The following is a 17,738-nucleotide window of genomic DNA, read 5'->3' on the forward strand; positions in this document are numbered from 1 at the left end:
TCGATTTAGATGGATAAGTCATAGAGCACACAGTATATCATAGCGACGCAATCTCTGTGTTAATTCGTTAATGTGATTGAGCGAGTGATGCAGTAAAGAAGGAATAGTGCAACGGAAAGGATATACTCGTATCCCAAAAGAAAATCCTGTCGTTTCAAAAGAAACGTTACTCGATTTAGAAGGAGAAGTCATTGAACACATAGTATTTCATAGCGAATCAATTTCTGTGTTAATTCACCAATGTGAGGAAGCGAGGGATGCAGTACAGAAGGAATAGTGCATCGGAAAGGCGATAGTCGTATCCCAAAATATAATCCTCTTGTTTCCATAGAAATATTACTCGATTTAGAAGGACAATTCAAGGAAACCATAGTATTTCGTAGCGACGCAATTTCTGTGTTAATTCGTCAATTTGAGGGAGCGAGGGCTGCAGTAAAGACGGAATAGTGCATCGGAAAGGAGAGACTCCTATCCCAAAAGAAAATTTTGTCGTTTCAATAGAAACGTTACTCGGTTTACAAGGAGAAGTCATAGAACGCATAGAAATTCATAGCCACTCAATTTCTGTGTTAATTCGTGAATGTGAGGGAGGGAAGGATGCAGTAAAGGAGGAATAGTGCATCGGAAAGGAGATACTCGTATTCCAAAAGAAAATTCTGTCGTTTCCATAGTAACGTTACTCGATATAGAAGGAGAAGTCATAGAATCAATAGTATTTCATCGCGACGCAATTTCTTTGTTAATTAGTCAATGTGAGGGAGCGAGAGATGCATCAAAGACGGAATAGTGCTTCGGAAAGGAGATACTCGTATCCCAAAAGAAAATCCTGTCGTTTCCATAGAAAAGTTACTCGATTTAGAAGGGGATGTCATAGAACCCATAGTATTTCATAGCGACGCAATTTCTGTGTTAATTCGTCAATGTGAGGGAGCGAGATACGCAGTAAAGACGGAATAGTGCATCGGAGAGGAGAGACTCCTATCCTAAAAGGAAATCCTGTCGCTTCCATAGAAACGTTTCTCGAATTGAAAGGAAAAGTTAAAGAACCCATAGTATTTCACAGCGACGCGATTTCTTTGCTTATTCTTCAATGGGAGGGAGCGAGGGATGCAGTGAAGAACTAATAGTGCATCGGAAAGGAGATACTCGTATCCCAAAAGAAAATCCTGTCGTTTCCATAGAAACGTTACTCGATTTAGAAGGAGAAGTCATGGAACCCATAGTATTTCATAGCGACGCAATTTCTGTATTATATCGTCAATGTGAGGCAGTGAGGGATGCAGTAAAGAACTAATAGTGCATCAGAAAGGAGATACTCGTATCCCAAAAGAAAATCCTGTCGTTTCCATGGAAACGTTACTCGATTTAGAAGGAGATGTCATGGAACCCATAGTATTTCATAGCGACGCAATTTCTCTATTATTTCGTCAATGTGAGGCAGCGAGGGATGCAGTAATGACGCAACAGTGCATCGGAAAGGAGATACTCGTATCCCAAAAGAAAATCCTGTCGTTTCAATTGAAACGTTACTCGATTTAGAAGGAGAAGTCATAGAACACAAAGTATTCCATAGCGATGCAATTTCTGTGATAATTCGTCAATGTGAGGGAGCCAGGGAGGCAGTAAAGAAGGAATAGTGCATCGGAAAGGAGATACTCGTATACCAAAACAAAATCCTTTCGTTTCAATAGAAACGTTACTCGATTTAGAAGGAGAAGTCATAGAACCTATAGTATTTCATAGCGTCGCAATTTCGGCGTTAATTCGTCAATGTGAGGGAGCGACAGATGCATCAAAGACGGAATAGTGCTTCGGAAAGGAGATACTCATATCCCAAAAGAAAATCCTGTTGTTTCCATAGAAACGTTACTCGATTTAGAAGGAGAAGTAACAGAACCCATACTATTTCATAGCGATGTAATTTCTGTGTTCATTTGTCAATGTGAGGGTGCGAGGGATGCAGTACAGAAGGCATAGTGCATCGGAAAAGAGATACTCGCATCCCAAAAGAAAATCCTGTCGTTTCCATAGAAACGTTACTCGATTTAGATGGAGTGTCATAGAGCCCACAGTATATCATAGCGACGCAATCTCTGTGTTAATTCGTTAATGTGATTTCGCGAGAGATGCAGTAAAGAAGGAATAGTGCATCGGAAAGGAGATACTCGTTTCCCAAAAGAAAATCCTGTGGTTTTAATAGAAACGTTGCTCGATTTACAAGGAGAAGTCATAGAACCAATGGTATTTCATCGCGACGCAATTGCTGTGCTAATTCGTCAATGTGAGAGAGCGAGAGATGCATCAAAGACGGAATAGTGCTTCGGAAAGGAGATACTCGTATCCCAAAAGAAAATCCTGTCGTTTCAATAGAAACGTTACTCGATTTAGAAGGAGAAGTCATGGAACACATAGTATTCATAGCGACGCAATGTCTGTGTTAATTCGCCAATGTGAGGAAGCGAAGGATGCAGTACAGAACGAATAGTGCATCGGAATGGCGATAGTCGTATCCCAAAAGAAAATCCCGTCGTTTCCATAGAAACGTTGCCCGATTTAGAAGGAGAAATCATAGAACCCATAGTATTTCATAGCGACGCAATTTCTGTGTTAATTCGTCAATGTGAGTGAGCGAGGGATGCAGTAAAGACGAAATTGTGCATCGGAAATTAGAAACTCGTATCCCAGAAGAAAATTCTGTCGTTTCAATAGAAACGTTACTCGGTTTGGAAGGAGAAGTCATAGAACCCATAGTATTTCATAGCCACGCAATTTCTGTGTTAACTCGAGAATGCGAGGGAGCGAGGGATGCAGTAAAGAAGGAATAGTCCATCGGAAAGGAGATACTCGTATCCCAAAAGAAAATCCTGTCGTTTCCATAGAAACGTTACTCGATTTAGAGGGAGAAGTCATAGAACCCATAGTATTTCATAGCGACGCAATTTCCGCGTTAATCCGTTAATGTGAGGGAGCGAGGGATGCAGTAAAGAAGGAATAGTGCATCGGAAAGGAGATACACGTATCCCAAAAGAAAATCCTGTCGTTTCCATAGAAACGTTACTCGATTTGAAAGGAGAATTTATAGAACACATAGTATTTCACAGCGCGCAATTTCTGTGCTTATTCATCAATGTGAGGAAGCGAGGGATGCAGTAACGAACTAATAGTGCATCTGAAAGGAGATACTCGTATCCCAAAAGATAATCCTTTCGTTTCAATAGAAACGTAACTCGATTTAGAAGGAGAAGTCATAGAACCCGCAGTATTTCATAGCGACGCAATTTCTGCGTTAATTCGTCAAAGTGATGGAGCGAGAGATGCAGTTAACAAGCAGACGTGCATCGGAAATGAGGTACTCATATCCCAAAGGAAAATCCTGTCGTTTCCATAGAAACGTTACTCGATTTAGAAGGAGAAGTAATAGAACCCATACAATTTCATGGCGACGCAATTTCTGTGGGTTTATTCGTCAATGTGAGGGAGCGAGGGATGCAGTACAGAAGGCATAGTGCATCGGAAAGGAGATAGTCGTATCCCAAAAGAAAATCCTGTCGTTTCCATAGAAAAGTTACTCGATTTAGAAGGGGATGTCATAGAATCAATAGTATTTCATCGCGACGCAATTTCTGTGTTAATTAGTCAATGTGAGGGAGCGAGAGATGCATCAAAGACGGAATAGTGCTTCGGAAAGGAGATACTCGTATCCCAAAAGAAAATCCTGTCGTTTCTATAGAAAAGTTACTCGATTTAGAAGGGGATGTCATAGAACCCATAGTATTTCATAGCGACGCAATTTCTGTGTTAATTCGTCAATATGAGGGAGCGAGATGCGCAGTAAAGACGGAATAGTGCATTGAAAGGAGAGACTCCAACCCAAAAGGATATCCTGTCGCATCCATAGAAACGGTTCTCGAATTGAAAGGAGAAGTTAAAGAACCCATAGTATTTCACAGCGACGCGATTTCTTTGCTTATTCTTCACTGGGAGGGAGCGAGGGATGCAGTGAAGAACTAATAGTGCATCGGAAAGGAGATACTCGTATCCCAAAAGAAAATCCTGTCGTTTCCATAGAAACGTTACTCGATTTAGAAGGAGAAGTCATGGAACCCATAGTATTTCATAGCGGCGCAATTTCTGTATTATTTCGTCAATGTGAGGGAGCGAGGGATGCAGTAAAGAACTAATAGTGTATCAGAAAGGAGTTACTCGTATCCCAAAAGAAAATCCTGTCGTTTCCATGGAAACGTTACTCGATTTAGAAGGAGATGTCATGGAACCCATAGTATTTCATAGCGACGCAATTTCTGTGTTAATTCGTTACTGTGATTGAGCGAGTGATGCAGTATAGAAGGAATAGTTCATCGGAAAGAAGATACTCGTATACCAAAAGAAAATCCTGTCGTTTCCATAGAAACGTTACTCGATTTAGATGGAGTGTCATAGAGCCCACAGTATATCATAGCGACGCAATCTCTGTGTTAATTCGTTAATGTGATTTAGCGAGTGATGCAGTAAAGAAGGAATAGTGCAACGGAAAGGAGATACTCGTTTCTCAAAAGAAAAACCTGTCGTTTTAATAGAGACGTTACTCGATTTAGAAGGAGAAGTAATAGAACCCATACAATTTCATGGCGACGCAATTTCTGTGTTTATTCGTCAATGTGAGGGAGCGAGGGATGCAGTACAGAAGGCATAGTGCATCGGAAAGGAGATAGTCGTATCTCAAAAGAAAATCCTGTCGTTTCCATAGAAACGTTACTCGATGTAGAAAGAGAAGTCATGGAACCCATAGTATTTCATAGCGACGCAATTTCTGAGTTAATTCGTTAATGTGATTGAGCGAGTGGTGCAGTAAAGAAGGAATAGTTCATCGGAAAGGAGATACTCGTATACCAAAAGAAAATCCTGTCGTTTCCATAGAAACGTTACTCGATTTAGATGGATAAGTCATAGAGGCCACAGTATATCATAGCGACGCAATCTCTGTGTTAATTCGTTAATGTGATTTAGCAAGTGATGCAGTAAAGAAGGAATAGTGCAACGGAAAACAGATACTCGTATCCCAAAAGAAAAACCTGTCGTTTCAATAGAAACGTTACTCGATTTAGAAGGAGAAGTCATAGAACACATAGTATTTCATAGCGACGCAATTTCTGTGTTAATTCGCCAATTTGAGGAAGCGAGGGATGCAGTACAGAAGGAATAGTGCATCGGAAAGGAGACAGTCGTATCCCAAAAGATAATCCTCTCGTTTAAAAAGAAATATTACACGATTTAGAAGGAGGATTCATGGAACCCATAGTAATTCGTAGCGACGCAGTTTCTGTGTTAATTCGTCAATGTGAGGGAGCGAGGGATGCAGTAATGACGGAATAGTGCATCGGAAAGGAGAGACTCCTATCCCAAAAGAAAATCCTGTCGTTTCAATAGAAACGTTACTCGGTTTAGAAGGAGAAGTCATAGAACCCATAGTATTTCATAGCCACGCAATTTCTGTGTTAATTAGTGAATGTGAAGGAGGGAGGGATGCAGTAAAGGAGGAATAGTGCATCGGAAAGGAGATACTCGTATCCCAAAAGAAAATCCTGTCGTTTCAATAGAAACGTTACTCGATATAGTCGGAGAAGTCTTACAACCAATAGTATTTCATCGCGACGCAATTTCTGTGTCAATTCGTCAATGTGAGGGAGCGAGGGATGCAGTAAAGAAGGAATAGTGCAGCGGAAAGGAGATACTCGTATCCCAAAAGAAAATCCTCTCGTTTCCATTGAAACGTTACTCGATTAAGAAGGAGAAGTCATTGAACACATAGTATTTCATAGTTACGCAATTTCTGTGTTAATTCGCCAATGTGAGGGAGCGAGGGGCGCAGTAAAGACGGAATTGTGCATCGGAAAGGAGAGACTCCAATCCCAAAAGAAAATCCTGTCGTTTCCATAGATACGTATCTCGATTTGGAAGGAGAAGTTAAAGAACCCATAGTATTTCACAGCGACGCGATTTCTGTGCTTATTCTTCAATGGGAGGGAGCGAGGTGTGCATTAAAGAATTAGTAGTGCATCGGAAAGGAGATACTCGTATCCCAAAAGGATATCCTGTCGTTTCCATTGAAACGTTACTCGATTTAGACGGAGGTGTTCTAGAACCAATAGTTTTTCATAGCGACGCAATTTCTGTGTTAATTCGTCAGTGTGAGGGAGCGAGGGATGCAGTAAAGAAGGAATAGTCCATCGGAAAGGAGATACTCGTATCCCAAAAGAAAATCCTGTCGTTTCCATAGAAACGTTACTCGATTTCGAAGGAGAAGTCATAGAACCCATAGTATTTCATAGCGACGCAATTTCCGCGTTAATTCGCCAATGTGAGTGAGCGAGGGATGCAGTAAAGAAGGAATAGTGCATCGGAAAGGAGATACACGTATCCCAAAAGAAAATCCTGTCGTTTCCATAGAAACGTTACCCGATTTGAAAGGAATATTTATAGAACACATAGTATTTCACAGCGCGCAATTTCTGTGCTTATTCATCAATGTGAGGAAGCGAGGGATGCAGTAAAGAACTAATAGTGCATCGGAAAGGAGATACTCGTATCCCAAAAGATAATCCTGTCGTTTCCATAGAAACGTTACTCGATGTAAAAGGAGAAGTCATGGAACCCATAGTATTTCATAGCGACGCAATTTCTGTGTTAATTCGTCAATGTGAGGGAGCGAGGGATGCAGTAAAGAAGGAATTGTGCAACGGAAAGGAGATACTCGTACCTCAATAGAAAATCCTGTCGTTTTCATTGAAACGTTACTCGATTAAGAAGGAGAAGTCATTGAACACATAGTATTTCATAGCGACGCAATTTCTGTGTTAATTCGTCAATGTGAGGGAGCGAGGGGCGCAGTAAGGACGGAATTGTGCATCGGAAAGGAGAGACTCCTATCCCAAAAGAAAATCCTGTCGTTTCCATAGATACGTATCTCGATTTGAAAGGAGAAGTTAAAGAACCCATAGTATTTCACAGCGACGCGATTTCTGTGCTTATTCTTCAATGGGAGGGAGCGAGGTGTGCATTAAAGAATTAGTAGTGCATCGGAAAGGAGATACTCGTATCCCAAAAGGATATCCTGTCGTTTCCATTGAAACGTTACTCGATTTAGACGGAGGTGTTCTAGAATCAATAGTTTTTCATAGCGACGCAATTTCTGTGTTAATAAGTCAATGTGAGGGAGCGAGGGATGCAGTAAAGACGCAATTGTGCATCGGAAATTAGAAACTCGTATCCAAAAAGAAAATCCTGTCGTTTCAATCGAAACGTTACTCGATTTAGAAGGAGAAGACATAGAACCCATAGAATTTCCTAGCGACGCAATTTCTGTGTTAATTCGTCAATGTGAGGCAGCGAGGGATGCAGTAAAGAAGGAGTAGGGCGTCGAAAAGGAGATACACGTATCCCAAAAGAAAATTCCTTCGTTTCCGTAGAAACGTTACTCGATTTAGAAGGAGAAGTATTTGAACCCATGGTTTTTCGAAGCCACGCAATTTCTGTGTTAATTCGTCAATGCGAGGGAGCGAGGGATGCAGTAAAGAAGGAATAGTGCAGCGGAAGGGAGATACTCGTATCCCAAAAGAAAATCCTGTCGTTTCCATAGAATCGTTTCTCGATTTAGAAGGAGAAGTCATAGAACCCACAGTATTTCATCGCGACGCAATTTCTGTGTTAATTCGTCAATGTGAGGGAGCGAGAGATGCAGTAAAGACGGTATAGTGCATCGGGAGGAGATACTCGTATCCCAAAAGAAAATCCTGTCGTTTCCATAGAAACGTTACTCGATTTGAAAGGAGAAGTTATAAAAACCTTAGTATTTCACAGCGGCGCAATTTCTGAGCTTATCCTTCAGTGTGAGGAAGCGAGGGATGCAGTAAAGAACTAATAGTGCATCGGAATGGAGATACTCGTATACCAAAAGAAAATCCTGTCGCTTCCATAGAAACGTTACTCGATTTAGAAGAATAAGTCATAGAGCCCACAGTATATCATAGCGACGCAATCTCTGTGTTAATTCGTCAATGTGAGGGAGCGAGGAATGCAGTAAAGAAGGAATAGTGCATCGGAAAGGAGATACTCGTATACCAAAAGAAAATCCTCTCGTTTCCATAGAAACATTACTCGATATAGAAGGAGAAGTCATAGAGCATACAGTATATCATAGCGACGCAAGCTCTGTGTTAATTCGTCAATGTGAGGGAGCGAGGGATGCAGTAAAGAAGGAATAGTGCATCGGAAAGGAGATACTCGTATACCAAAAGAAAATCCTGTCGTTTCCATATAAACGTTACTCGATTTAGAAGGAGGACTCATAGAACACATAGTATTCCATAGCGTCACAATTTCTGTGTTAATTCGTCAATGTGAGGGGGCCAGGGATGCAGTAAAGAAATAATAGCGCATGGGAAATGAGAAAATCGTATCCCAAAAGAAAATCCTGTCTTTTCCATAGAAACTTGACTCGATTTAGAAGGAGAAGTCATAGTACCCATAGTATTTCATAGCGACGCAATTTCTGTGTTAATTCGTCAAAGTGAGCGAGCGAGGAACACAGTAAAGAAGGAATTGTGCATTGGAAAGGAGATACTCGTATCCAAAAAGAAAATCCTGTTTTTTCCATAGAAGTGTTCTTCGACTTGGAAGGGGATGTCATAGAACAAATAGTATTTCATAGCGACGCAATTTCTGTGTTAATTCGTCAATTTGAGGGAGCGAGGGATGCAGTAAAGACGGAATATTGCATCGGAAGGGCGATATTCGTATCCCAAAAGGAAATCCTGTCGTTTCCATAGAAACGTTACTCGATTTAGAAGGAGCAGTTATAGAACCAATAGTATTTCGTAGCGACGCAGTTTCTGTGCTTATTCGTCAGTGTGATGGAGCGAGGGATGCAGTAAAGAAGGAATAGTGCATCGGGAAGGAAATACTCGTATCCCAGAAGAAAATCCTGTCGTTTCCATAGAAAAGTTACTCAATTTAGTAGGATAAGTCACAGAACCCATAGTATTTCATAGCGACGCAATTTCTGTGTTAATTCGTCAATGTGAGGGAGCTAGAGATGCAGCAAAGAAGGAATAGTGCATCGGAAATAAGATAGACGTATCCCAAAAGAAAATCCTGTCGTTTCCATAGAATCGTTTCTCGATTTAGAAGGAGAAGTCATAGAACCCATAGTATTTAAACGCGACGCAATTTCTGTGTTAATTCGTCAATGTGAGGGAGCGAGAGATGCAGTAAAGACGGTATAGTGCATCGGAAGGAGATACTCGTATCCCAAAAGAAAATCCTGTCATTTCCATAGAAACGTTACTCGATTTGAAAGGAGAAGTTATAGAAACCTTAGTATTTCACAGCGGCGCAATTTCTGAGCTTATCCTTCAGTGTGAGGAAGCAAGGGATGCAGTAAAGAACTAATAGTGCATCGGAATGGAGATACTCGTATACCAAAAGAAAATCCTGTCGTTTCCATAGAAACGTTACTCGATTTAGAAGGATAAGTCATAGAGCCCACAGTATATCATAGCGACGCAATCTCTGTGTTAATTCGTCAATGTGAGGGAGCGAGGGATGCAGTAAAGAAGGAATAGTGCATCGGAAAGGAGATACTCGTAGACGAAAATAAAATCCTCTCGTTTCCATAGAAACGTTACTCGATATATAAGCAGAAGTCATAGAGCATACAGTATATCATAGCGACGCAAGCTCTGTGTTAATTCGTCAATGTGAGGGAGCGAGGGATGCAGTAAAAAATTAATAGTGCATCGGAAAGGAGATTCTCGTAACCCAAAAGAAAATCCTGTCGTTTCCCTAGAATCGTTACTCGATTTAGAAGGAGAGGTCATAGAACCCATAGTATTTCATAGCGACGCAATTTCTGCGGTAATTCGTCAATGTGAGGGAGCGAGGGATGCAGTAAAGACGGAATTGTGCATCGGAAATTAGAAACTCGTATCCAAAAAGAAAATCCTTTCGTTTCCATAGAAACGTTACTCGACTTAGACGGAGAAGTCATAGAACCCATAGTATTTCATAGCGACACAATTTCTGCGTTATTTCGTCAATGTGAGGGAGCGAGCGATGCAGTAAAGAAGGAATAGTGCATCGGAAATAAGATAGTCGTATCCCAAAAGAAAATCCTGTCGTTTCAATCGAAACGTTACTCGATTTAGAAATAGAAGACATAGAACCCATAGAATTTCCTAGCGACGCAATTTCTGTGTTAATTCTTCAATGTGAGGCAGCGAGGGATGCAGTAATGAAGGAGTAGGGCGTCGAAAAGGAGATACACGTATCCCAAAAGAAAATTCCTTCGTTTCCGTAGAAACGTTACTCGATTTAGAAGGAGAAGTATTTGAACCCATAGTTTTTCATAGCCACGCAATTTCTGTGTTAATTCGTCAATGCGAGGGAGCGAGAGATGCAGTAAAGACGGTATAGTGCATCGGAAGGAGATACTCGTATCCCAAAAGAAAATCCTGTCGTTTCCATAGAAACGTTACTCGATTTGAAAGGAGAAGTTATAGAAACCTTAGTATTTCACAGCGGCGCAATTACTGAGCCTATCCTTCAGTGTGAGGAAGCGAGGGATGCAGTAAAGAACTAATAGTGCATCGGAATGGAGATACTCGTATACCAAAAGAAAATCCTGTCGCTTCCATAGAAACGTTACTCGATTTAGAAGGATAAGTCATAGAGCCCACAGTATATCATAGCGACGCAATCTCTGTGTTAATTCGTCAATGTGAGGGAGCGAGGGATCCAGTAAAGAAGGAATAGTGCATCGGAAAGGAGATACTCGTATCCCAAAAGAAAATCGTGTCGTTTCCATAGAAACGTTACTCGATTTGAAAGGAGAAGTTATAGAAACCTTAGTATTTCACAGCGGCGCAATTTCTGAGCTTATCCTTCAGTGTGAGGAAGCGAGGGATGCAGTAAAGAACTAATAGTGCATCGGAATGGAGATACTCGTATACCAAAAGAAAATCCTGTCGCTTCCATAGAAACGTTACTCGATTTAGAAGGATAAGTCATAGAGCCCACAGTATATCATAGCGACGCAATCTCTGTGTTAATTCGTCAATGTGAGGGAGCGAGGGATGCAGTAAAGAAGGAATAGCGCATCGGAAAGGAGATACTCGTATACCAAAAGAAAATCCTCTCGTTTCCATAGAAACGTTACTCGATATAGAAGGAGAAGTCATAGAGCATACTGTATATCATAGCGACGCAAGCTCTGTGTTAATTCGTCAATGTGAGGGAGCGAGGGATGCAGTAAAGAAGGAATAGTGCATCGGAAAGGAGATACTCGTATACCAAAAGAAAATCCTGTTGTTTCCATATAAACGTTACTCGATTTAGAAGGAGGAGTCATAGAACACATAGTATTCCATAGCGTCACAATTTCTGTGTTAATTCGTCAATGTGAGGGGGCCAGGGATGCAGTAAAGAAATAATAGCGCATGGGAAAGGAGAAATTCGTATCCCAAAAGAAAATCCTGTCTTTTCCATAGAAACTTGACTCGATTTAGAAGGAGAAGTCATAGTACCCATAGTATTTCATAGCGACGCAATTTCTGTGTTATTTCGTCAATGTGAGGGAGCGAGGGAAGCAGTATAGCAGGAATAGTGCATTGGAAAGGAGATACTCGAATACCAAAAGAAAGTCCTGTCGTTTCCATAGAAACGTTACACGATTTAGAAGGAGAAGTCATAGAACCCATAGTATTTCATAGCGACGAAATTTCTGTGTTAATTCGTCGAAGTGAGCGAGCGAGGAACACAGTAAAGAGGGAATTGTGCATTGGAAAGGAGATACTCGTATCCAAAAAGAAAATCCTTGTTTTTCCATAGAAGTGTTCCTCGACTTTTAAGGGGATGTCATAGAACAAATAGTATTTCATAGCGACGCAATTTCTGTGTTAATTCGTCAATTTGAGGGAGCGAGGGATGCAGTAAAGACGGAATATTGCATCGGAAGGGAGATATTTGTATCACAAAAGGAAATCCTGTCGTTTCCATAGAAACGTTACTCGATTTAGAAGGAGCAGTTATAGAACCAATAGTATTTCGTAGCGACGCAATTTCTGTGCTTATTCGTCAATGTGATGGAGCGAGGGATGCAGTAAAGAAGGAATAGTGCATCGGGAAGGAAATACTCGTATCCCAGAAGAAAATCCTGTCGTTTCCATAGAAAAGTTACTCAATTTAGTAGGATAAGTCACAGAACCCATAGTATTTCATAGCGACGCAATTTCTGTGTTAATTCGTCAATGTGAGGGAGCGAGAGATGCAGTAAAGAAGGAATAGTGCATCGGAAATAAGATAGTCGTATCCCAAAAGAAAATCCTGTCGTTTCAATCGAAACGTTACTCGATTTAGAAGGAGAAGACATAGAACCCATAGAATTTCCTAGCGACGCAATTTCTGTGTTAATTCGTCAATGTGAGGCAGCGAGGGATGCAGTAAAGAAGGAGTAGGGCGTCGAAAAGGAGATACACGTATCCCAAAAGAAAATTCCTTCGTTTCCGTAGAAACGTTACTCGATTTAGAAGGAGAAGTATTGGATCCCATAGTTTTTCATAGCCACGCAATTTCTGTGTTAATTCGTCAATGCGAGGGAGCGAGGGATGCAGTAAAGAGGGAATAGTGCAGCGGAATGGAGATACTCGTATCCCAAAAGAAAATCCTGTCGTTTCCAAAGAATCGTTTCTCCATTTAGAAGGAGAAGTCATAGAACCCATAGTATTTCATCGCGACGCAATTTCTGTGTTAATTCGTCAATGTGAGGGAGCGAGAGATGCAGTAAAGACGGTATAGTGCATCGGAAGGAGATACTCGTATCCCAAAAGAAAACCTGTCGTTTCCATAGAAACGTTACTCGATTTGAAAGGAGAAGTTATAGAAACCTTAGTATTTCACAGCGGCGCAATTTCTGAGCTTATCCATCAGTGTGAGGAAGCAAGGGATGCAGTAAAGAACTAATAGTGCATCGGAATGGAGATACTCGTATACCAAAAGAAAATCCTGTCGTTTCCATAGAAACGTTACTCGATTGAGAAGGATAAGTCATAGAGCCCACAGTATATCATAGCGACGCAATCTCTGTGTTAATTCGTCAATGTGAGGGAGCGAGGGATGCAGTAAAGATGGAATAGTGCATCGGAAAGGAGATACTCGTATACCAAAAGAAAATCCTCTCGTTTCCATAGAAACGTTACTCGATATAGAAGGAGAAGTCATAGAGCATACAGTATATCATAGCGACGCAAGCTCTGTGTTAATTCGTCATGTGAGGGAGCGAGGGATGCAGTAAAAAACTAATAGTGCATCGGAAAGGAGATTCTCGTAGTCCAAAAGAAAATCCTGTCGTTTCCCTAGAAACGTTACTCGGTTTAGAAGGAGAGGTCATAGAACCCATAGTATTTCATAGCGACGCAATTTCTGCGGTAATTCGTCAATGTGAGGGAGCGAGGGATGCAGTAAAGACGGAATTGTGCATCGGAAATTAGAAACTCGTATCCAAAAAGAAAATCCTGTCGTTTCCATAGTAACGTTACTCGATTTAGACGGAGAAGTCATAGAACCCATAGTATTTCATAGCGACGCAATTTCTGCGGTAATTCGTCAATGTGAGGTAGCGAGGGATGCAGTAAAGAAGGAATAGTGCATCGGAAAGGAGATTCTCGTAACCCAAAAGAAAATTCTGTCGTTTCCCTAGAAACGTTACTCGATTTAGAAGGAGGGGTCATAGAACCCATAGTATTTCATAGCGACGCAATTTCTGTGTTAATTCGTTAATGTGATTGAGCGAGTGATGCAGTAAAGAAGGAATAGTTCATTAGAAAGGAGATACTCGTATACCAAAAGAAAATCCTGTCGTTTCCATAGAAACGTTACTCGATTTAGAAGGAGAAGTCATGGAACCCATAGTATTTCATAGCGACGCAATTTCTGCGTTATTTCGTCAATGTGAGGAGCGAGCGATGCAGTAAAGAAGGAATAGTGCATCGGAAATAAGATAGTCGTATCCCAAAAGAAAATCCTGTCGTTTCAATCGAAACGTTACTCGATTTAGAAGGAGAAGACATAGAACCCATAGAATTTCCTAGCGACGCAATTTCTGTGTTAATTCGTCAATGTGAGGCAGCGAGGGATGGAGTAAAGAAGGAGTAGGGCGTCGAAAAGGAGATACACGTATCCCAAAAGAAAATTCCTTCGTTTCCGTAGAAACGTTACTCGATTTAGAAGGAGAAGTATTTGAACCCATAGTTTTTCATAGCACGCAATTTCTGTGTTAATTCGTCAATGCGAGGGAGCGAGGGATGCAGTAAAGAAGGAATAGTGCAGCGGAAAGGAGATACTCGTATCCCAAAAGAAAATCCTGTCGTTTCCATAGAATCGTTTCTCGATTTAGAAGGAGAAGTTATAGAAACCTTAGTATTTCACAGCGGCGCAATTTCTGAGCTTATCCTTCAGTGTGAGGAAGCGAGGGATGCAGTAAAGAAGGAATAGTGCATCGGGAAGGAAATACTCGTATCCCAAAAGAAAATCCTGTCGTTTCCATAGAAAAGTTACTCAATTTAGTAGGATAAGTCATAGAACCCATAGTATTTCATAGCGACGCAATTTCTGTGTTTATTCGTCAATGTGAGGGAGCGAGAGATGCAGTAGAGACGGAATATTGCATCGGAAAGGAGATACTCGTATCCCAAAAGGAAATCCTGTCGTTTCCATAGAAACGTTACTCGATTTAGAAGGAGCAGTTATAGAACCAATAGTATTTCGTAGCGACGCAATTTCTGTGCTTATTCGTCAATGTGATGGAGCGAGGGATGCAGTAAAAACGGAATAGTGCATCGGAAAGGAGATACTCGTATCCCAAAGGAAAATCTTGTCGTTTCAATAGAATCGTTACTCGATTTAGAAGGAGAAGTCATAGAACACATAGTATTTCATAGCGACGCAATTTCTGTGTTAATTCGCCAATGTGAGGGAGCGTGGGATGCAGTGCAGATGGAATAGTGCATCGGAAGGGAAATACTCGTATTACAAAAGAACATCCTGTCGTTTCCTGAAGTTATAGAACCCATAGTAATTCATAGCGACGCAATGTCTGTGCTTATTCGTCAATGTGAGGGAGCGAGGGATGCAGTAAAGAAGGAATAGTGCATCGGAAAGGTGACAGTTGTATCTTAAAAGAAAATCCTCTCTTTTCTATAGAAACGTTACACAATTTAGACGGAGAAGTCATTGAATCCATTGAATTCCATAGCGACGAAATATCTGTGATAAATCGTCAATGTGAGGGAGCGAGGTATGGAGTAAAAACGGAATAGTGCATCGGAAAGGAGATACTCGTATCCCAAAAGAAAATCCTCTCTTTTCCATAGAAACGTTACTCGATTTAGAAGGAGAAGTTATAGGATCTATAGTATTTCATAGCGACGCAATTTCTGTGTTAATTCGTCAATGTGAGGGAGCGAGGGATGCAGTAAGGACGGAATAGTGCTTTGGAAAGGAGATACTCGTATACCAAAAGGAAATCCTGTCGTTTCCATAGAAAAGTTACACGATTTTGAAGGAGAAATCATAGAACCTATAGTAATTCATAGCGACGAATTTTCTATGTTAATTCGTCAATGTGAGGGAGCGAGCGATGCAGTAAAGAAGGAATAGTGCATCAAGAAGGAGATACTCGCATCCCAAAAGCAAATCCTGCCGTTTCCATAGAAACGTTACTCGATTTAGAAGGAGAAGTTATAGAACCCATAGAATTCCATAGCGACGCAATTTCTGTGTTAATTCGCCAATGTGAGGGAGCGAGGGATGCAGTACAGAAGGAATAGTGCAGCGGAAAGGAGATGCTCGTATCCCAAAAGACAATTCTGTCTTTTCCATAGAAACGTTACTCGATTTAGAAGGAGAGGCCATAGAACCTATAGTATTTCATATCGACGCAATTTCTGCGGTAATTCGTCAATGTGAGGGAGCGAGGGATGCAGTAAAGACGGAATTGTGCATCGGAAATTAGAAACTCGTATCCAAAAAGAAAATCCTGTCGTTTCCATAGAAACGTTACTCGATTTAGAAGGAGAAGTCATAGAACCCATAGTATTTCATAGCGACGCAATTTCTGCGGTAATTCGTCAATGTGAGGTAGCGAGGGATGCAGTAAAGAAGGAATAGTGCATCGTAAAGGAGATTCTCGTAACCCAAAAGAAAATCCTGTCGTTTCCCTAGAAACGTTACTCGATTTAGAAGGAGAGGTCATAGAACCCATAGTATTTCATAGCGACGCAATTTCTGTGTTAATTCGTTAATGTGATTGAGCGAGTGATGCAGTAAAGAAGGAATAGTTCATTAGAAAGGAGATACTCGTATACCAAAAGAAAATCCTGTCGTTTCCATAGAAACGTTACTCGATTTAGAAGGAGAAGTCATGGAACCCATAGTATTTCATAGCGACGCAATTTCTGCGTTATTTCGTCAATGTGAGGGAGCGAGCGATGCAGTAAAGTAGGAATAGTGCATCGGAAATAAGATAGTCGTACCCCAAAAGAAAATCCTGTCGTTTCAATCGAAACGTTACTCGATTTAGAAGGAGAAGACATAGAACCCATAGAATTTCCTAGCGACGCATTTTCTGTGTTAATTCGTCAATGTGAGGCAGCGAGGGATGCAGTAAAGAAGGAGTAGGGCGTCGAAAAGGAGATACACGTATCCCAAAAGAAAATTCCTTCGTTTCCGTAGAAACGTTACTCGATTTAGAAGGAGAAGTATTTGAACCCATAGTTTTTCATAGCCACGCAATTTCTGTGTTAATTCGTCAATGCGAGGGAGCGAGGGATGCAGTAAAGAAGGAATAGTGCAGCGGAAAGGAGATACTCGTATCCCAAAAGAAAATCCTGTCGTTTCCATAGGATCGTTTCTCGATTTAGAAGGAGAAGTCATAGAACCCATAGTATTTCATCGCGACGCAATTTCTGTGTTAATTCGTCAATGTGAGGGAGCGAGAGATGCAGTAAAGACGGTATAGTGCATCGGAAGGAGATACTCGTATCCCAAAAGAAAATCCTGTCGTTTCCATAGAAACGTTACTCGATTTGAAAGGAGAAGTTATAGAAACCTTAGTATTTCACAGCGGCGCAATTTCTGAGCTTATCCTTCAGTGTGAGGAAGCGAGGGATGCAGTAAAGAACTAATAGTGCATCGGAATGGAGATACTCGTATACCAAAAGAAAATCCTGTCGCTTCCATAGAAACGTTACTCGATTTAGAAGGATAAGTCATAGAGCCCACAGTATATCATAGCGACGCAATCTCTGTGTTAATTCGTCAATGTGAGGGAGCGAGGGATGCAGTAAAGAAGGAATAGTGCATCGGAAAGGAGATACTCGTATACCAAAAGAAAATCCTCTCGTTTCCATAGAAACGTTACTCGATATAGAAGGAGAAGTCATAGAGCATACAGTATATCATAGCGACGCAAGCTCTGTGTTAATTCGTCAATGTGAGGGAGCGAGGGATGCAGTAAAGAAGGAATAGTGCATCGGAAAGGAGATACTCGTATACCAAAAGAAAATCCTGTCGTTTCCATATAAACGTTACTCGATTTAGAAGGAGGAGTCATAGAACACATAGTATCCCATAGCGTCACAATTTCTGTGTTAATTCGTCAATGTGAGGGGGCCAGGGATGCAGTAAAG

The sequence above is a fragment of the Schistocerca americana genome, unplaced genomic scaffold, assembly GCF_021461395.2.
Source record: "Schistocerca americana isolate TAMUIC-IGC-003095 unplaced genomic scaffold, iqSchAmer2.1 HiC_scaffold_14, whole genome shotgun sequence".
NCBI lineage: Eukaryota > Metazoa > Arthropoda > Insecta > Orthoptera > Acrididae > Schistocerca > Schistocerca americana.